Raw genomic sequence first — 6000 nt, 5'->3', positions numbered from 1 at the left:
ATGCAGATTTGTCAGCTACACACATACGTAATGCAAACTCCCTGTTCCTCTGCATCCCAAAGTGTTACACTGAACTCATTGTTATGTTCAAGAAGCCGGTTTGAGATGATTTGAGCTTTGTGACACGCCATATTATCCTGCTGGAAGCAGCCACAAGAAGATGGGCATGGCCAACAGCAATATTCAGGTAGGCTGTGGTGTTTCAGCAATGCTGAGTTGTAGCAAGGGGCCCAAAGTCTCGCAAGAAAATATCCCCCACTTCACTACACCACCACCAACACTGGCCTAAACTGTTGATACAAAGGAGGATAGATCCAGGTATCTGATAGAGGTGAACCTGCATGCATGACTATGTGAGTCCAAGTGAATTTTATCAGACTGTGAATGCAATGCTCTATAGAGATGTATGTGTAACTTCCAATTTTTGATGCTAAAATAGAATAACTATTTATCTTTTGTGTCTGCAGCTATCGCAACAACTGCAATGAGTGTGTATGATTACAGCTTTAGACTATTTCTACTTTAAATGTATAAAACTCCAGCAACTCAAGCTTTTGTAAATTTGAAGTTCTGAGGCTTAAGCACACGTTCAGCTCTTTCTCTTCATGTCATTAACAGTGATATAACAACCAAACTTTTGTATACCTTTAAAAAAGAATGTCGTTTTAACATTGCAAACAGCTATTTATTACAACATAATAAAAAAAATAACTTTTGGTCTTGCTAACTCGATGAAGAACTTTTAAAGTCTTAAATGCTGGACATGAGATCTTCCGTGATTTTCATAATGTCATCTGGGCAAGTTGCATGCCAGACTGGGGTGTCAGTTATTTTACGGCTTAGGAGATAAGGAAGATAAGGTGAAGTTTCGAGCGTACATCACAGTTTCCTCTACACAATAAAGTAATGCTACTACAGTTAATGAAAGAAATCTGTCAACACAACTCTTTGGGCTTAAATTTTAAGAAATTATTGGGTACAATTAAAGAAAAGTTTCTCATAGCTCATAACCCCAAACTATCCTGTAATGATAAAACAGAATGTTATATTTATTTTAGACCCACCCCCCATTTTCTTTCATTAAATTATCTTCATCCTTCATTACTTTGGTATAGTATGAATGAGTGTGGGGGAGGTCTTATTCAGTACAACAAGCTCTAAAATTTATGAAAATACAGTTAAGAGACCAGAATTTATGTCCTCCTTACATTTTCTAACGTCTTCTGGTGGTCCTTGCTGGGATAACTCTGGCCTTATGTTTGACAGTCCTGCACTGGACCATGTGTTCCAAGCTAAACGCCACAAAAGTGTGCCACTTGAATGTACACAGCATAAACTGAAGTTTAAAATGCATGTGAAAACATCCATCCAGTGTCAAACTGCACATACAAAATTTTGTACACTGGAACTGAAACATTCAAGAAATTAATCAAAAGCAAATTATTATTTGAGCTTTATTTTTGAAAACTCATATCATGCATGTATATTTTCTGAGCAACTTGAGGGAAGCAAATAAGTTTATTTTACTCAAAAGCTTTTCTTTTGGCTGGTTAATACTCTGAGTCAGAATATGTACTTTAAAGGGAACGCATTATTACAGAATGTTAATTCAGCTGTCAAAAAAGGCTCTCTTGAAGCCCCTGGGGAATTTATAATACTACTTATCCTGAATGTATTAGGTTGCTTTATGGGGATTCAGTGTTTTGATCTTATACGCATTAAATGACAGGACCTTTCAGCCTTTGTTGCTTTGTTATAGCTTTCACATCTCTCCCAGCACTCACAGCTATTGTAAAAACAAACAAAATACATCAACACCACTGTAATAGTACATTTAGCAATTTAATATAGTTCTCAAGATAAAGTTCTTTGATAAACAAAGGGACAGGTTTTTTTTGGCTATATAAAAAGCTATTAGAAACGAGTGACTAGACTTTGAGACAAAAGTGGTTGTGTGCTTACATTTTCAGGTATCAAATACAGACACGTTTTGCTCAGAGTGAAGAGGATACTCACAAACTTCGGAATAAACGTCTCACTGACTGATTTACAAGACTTACTTCATCAAGTTTCAACCACATCACTACACACTGAGCCACTTATGAGCTATACTTCCAGAAATATGCAGAAAAAAGAGAGTCAGGTTTAGGAGCCAGTTTAAATCTAAGTGCCATCAGATAGCAGGAGATAAATGGGAACTTTCAGTCATTAAACGAGATACCAAACCATGCTCCAACGTGCTTTTAAATTGATTTGAAAGGGTGGTGGAAAGCTGTAAAAAAGGGTCACACACTGACCTACAATACATAATAGTGATGTAATAATAAAAACTCTCAAACAGGCTGTAGGGTGTTGATTTGCAGGCAGCATCCCTAGGAACTCATAAACTGTTCATTACAGACAAAGGGCCTGAACTGATTTCAATTTTCTAGTAATATTCATCTTCCTGTAGTGATGGCGCTTAAAGTAAACTGGCCCCCATGCTGAAAGAGACATCCAGAGATAGAGTGCTACTACCACAAGAGCACAAAAGACAGACAGAGAGAAAGAGAAGGTGTTTGGCAGTGCAGTCGTATGCAAAAAAGTCATCGCAATATACAGTATACCAATGACCATCACACCTGGGTCATCACACAGGTCACATAGGTTAATGTTAGTTTTCAGTATTTAAATAAATGGAACTTTTGATGTTTTACAGATACAAACATTATTTGGTCATCTCCCACCCTCTGGATGCCATTCCAACTTCTAAACTTCTAAAGCATACACTTTCAATAATATAGGAAATATTTAGGGTTTTATGTATTAAGTCATTCATAAATTTGACAGGAGTAATAAATGAGATTGATGTTCGAACCTTGTTTTGACCCAGGTCTGATTAGTAGGATTAAGAAAACGGATATACAGTAAAATACACTTGAAATTACACACTGTGAAAAACATTTCATTGGTTCTCCTTAAAAGCTCAAGTAATGAAACTGCAAAATGTATTCGAGGTCATGACACTTTATTTGACTGGTTGCTAGGCCCCGCCCTCCTTACGGTTGTGACGTTACTGGTGGTTCCCATTACATTTGCAACAATACTGGCATTTACCATCAAAATGTTTACTGAGTTCTTGATTTCAGAGGTAGAGATAAACATGCTTCTCATATTTTCTTTAACCAGCTGCTACCAAGCTTTCACCTTCTACTGGCAATAAATACTAACTATTTGTCAAAGTTGCTGGCGTCTCTGAGATTGTACAAAGTGGCAGAGAGAAAATGTCACTGTGTGTCTGAACTATAAAAACACATTACAAGCCATCCAGGACACTGTGGTTTGTGTCTTGTATATATGTTAGTTTAGGTTTGGGATAGCGGGAATGAGGATCAGCACCTCCAAATCTGAGGCCATGGTTCTCAGCCGGAAAAGGGTGGAGTGCCCACTCCGGGTCGGGGATGAGTTCCTGCCCCAAGTGGAGGAGATCAAGTATCTCGGGGTCTTGTTCGCGAGTGATGGGAGAAGGGAGCCGGAGATCGACAGACGGATTGGGGCTGCAGCTGCAGTAATGCGGACGCTGCACCGGTCCGTCGTGGTGAAGAGGGAGCTGAGTGTAAAAGCGAAGCTCTCAATTTACCGGTCGATCTACGTCCCTACCCTCACCTATGGCCACGAGCTGTGGGTAGTGACCGAAAGAACGAGATCGCGGATACAAGCGGCAGAAATGAGCTTCCTCCGAAGGGTGGCTGGCCTCTCCCTTAGAGATAGGGTGAGAAGTTCGGCCATCCGGGAGGGGCTCAGAGTAGAGCAGCTGCTGCTCCACATCGAAAGGAGCCAGCTGAGGTGGTTCGGGCATCTGACAAGGATGCCCCCCGGGCGCCTCCTGGGTGAGGTGTTCCAGGCATGTCCCACCGGGAGGAGGCCCCGGGGCAGACCCAGGACACGCTGGAGAGATTATATCTCTCGGCTGGCCTGGGAACGCCTTGGTATTCCCCCGGACAAGCTGGAGGAGGTGCCTGGGGAGAGGGAGGTCTGGGCCTCTTTGCTTAGGCTGCTGCCCCCGCGACCCGGCCCCGGACAAAGCGGATGAAGATGGATGGATGGATGGAGGTTTGGGATAGGGATATTTCTAGTGACTGACTTGCTACCTATTAGACTATTCAACTAATGTTTAAAAACATTTAAACTGAGCACATGAAGTTGAACGTGAGCCAAAAACAAAAAATTTGTGTGTTTTAGAAATCATATATAAAAATGACGTTCCTAGTTAATCAAATCATGTTTTGAATGTTCCTAAGCTGTGCAGCATGCACACTCAGATTACTTTGCTGAGTTTGGCTAACCTTAGCAGCGCTAGCAGTAGTAGACTTGGTTTCTTCCATATGGATACATCTGGCTTCAGTTGCTTGATTATAGTTTCAGTTTATTCTGACAAGGTTTACATACAACTATCTCCCCGCACCTTTTTGCAGTGTTGCAGGACAGCGCAGGTTAGCATGGCTGTCATTTATTTACTTTCCCCTTTCCTCCTTTACAGCTTCCACTCAAAGTGCATCATTTTATTAATATAATTGTTGTTGTTCACTAAAAAGATATTAATAATATGTTTTAGCAACCTGTCAATTAGCCACAAACATCCCTAATTCAGGAAAATTTCATGGTTTGGGTTCAAATATGTCTCTTTACAATCTTTCGTTGTATACTACTGCTAAACGGTAGCCAGTGTGACAAAATGTCACACCAAATGGATCACAAGTTAGAAACGGTAACAGGGCTCACCATTTACAACTGCTACTGTAATTAGCAGATTACAACTGGTGCAGCTAGCTAGCTCAGCTAGCTTAACTAAGATGTTATTGTAAGTAGCACTAATTGGTTGAAAATGCTGTCTTCAGCTTCCTTCCTGATCATTTTAATGAAAAACTGCTGTCCTAACTATTAGCTGATCTTGCTCTTGCTAAAAGACTAAACCCAAAAACACACACTGCAGGCAAATAAATCTTTTTTTTATTATCTTAAGTGCATTTAAATAATGAGCATGACTATAAATAGTATAAAACATGGACGTAGCTTTCATATCAGAACAATTAAGCTAATACGTAAATGGCTGAAACCCTGTCTGAAGGCCATCAGAGGGATAAATCTGTGAAAACAAAAAAGCAAATTTACAGTCCTACAAAAGTGTGGGGGAAAAGAGCTGTGTGCCTTGACCTCTGTAACACTTTCCTGTTGAATTTATGGGCTCAGTCACTCATTCTGAGTGATACTGAGTGAAAAATTAACCCTATATTTTTCTTTATCTTGGTCATACTATGTTTAAAAATGGGGGGTTATCTGTGGTATGAAACTGAACAACCATTAGCTAATGAGCTGCCAATCACAAGTAATTAGCCCAGTGAGCCTTCTGCTCTCTTTGTCACATCTGGATTTTTGCAACCAAGGTAACGATGGCAGAAACATTCAGAAACCAACAGGTGATACTACAGTAGCTACACCCATCTTTTATCTGTTGCCAAAGCTCAAAATGTGTCTATTTACAGATGCAGAAGTATGACTGGACAATTACCAGTCAGGGTAGGGGGTTTAGCCAGTGGTCCTGGTCCTGCCATAGGGTTAATCGTAGCACTTTGTTTTACAGTTCAGAAATAGTAAATAAATAACCTGTAAATAAATAACAAAAGGCCCCGGGGCAGACCCAGGACACGCTGGAGAGATTATATTTCTCGGCTGGCCTGGGAACTCCTTGGTGTTCCCCCGGATAAGCTGGAGGAGATGGCTGGGGAGAGGGAGGTCTGGGCTTCTCTGCTTAGGCTGCTGCCCCCGCGACCCGGCCCTGGATAAAGCGGATGAAGATGGATGGATGGATAAATAACAAAAATAAGAGCTGCTTTGTATTTACTATGACCTTTGTAGTTGTTGGTGCAAATGTATACTTGCTTCAACAACAGTTCCCTAGTATTTACAATGTTTCACTTATTTTTTTTTTAAATAATATGGTGTTATATGGTTTAAGTATTG

This window comes from Rhamphochromis sp. 'chilingali' (assembly GCF_963969265.1).
Source record: "Rhamphochromis sp. 'chilingali' genome assembly, chromosome: 7".
NCBI classification, from domain to species: domain Eukaryota; kingdom Metazoa; phylum Chordata; class Actinopteri; order Cichliformes; family Cichlidae; genus Rhamphochromis; species Rhamphochromis sp. 'chilingali'.
The sequence above is the reverse complement of the archived record's forward strand: the minus strand, read 5'-3'. Positions refer to the sequence as shown.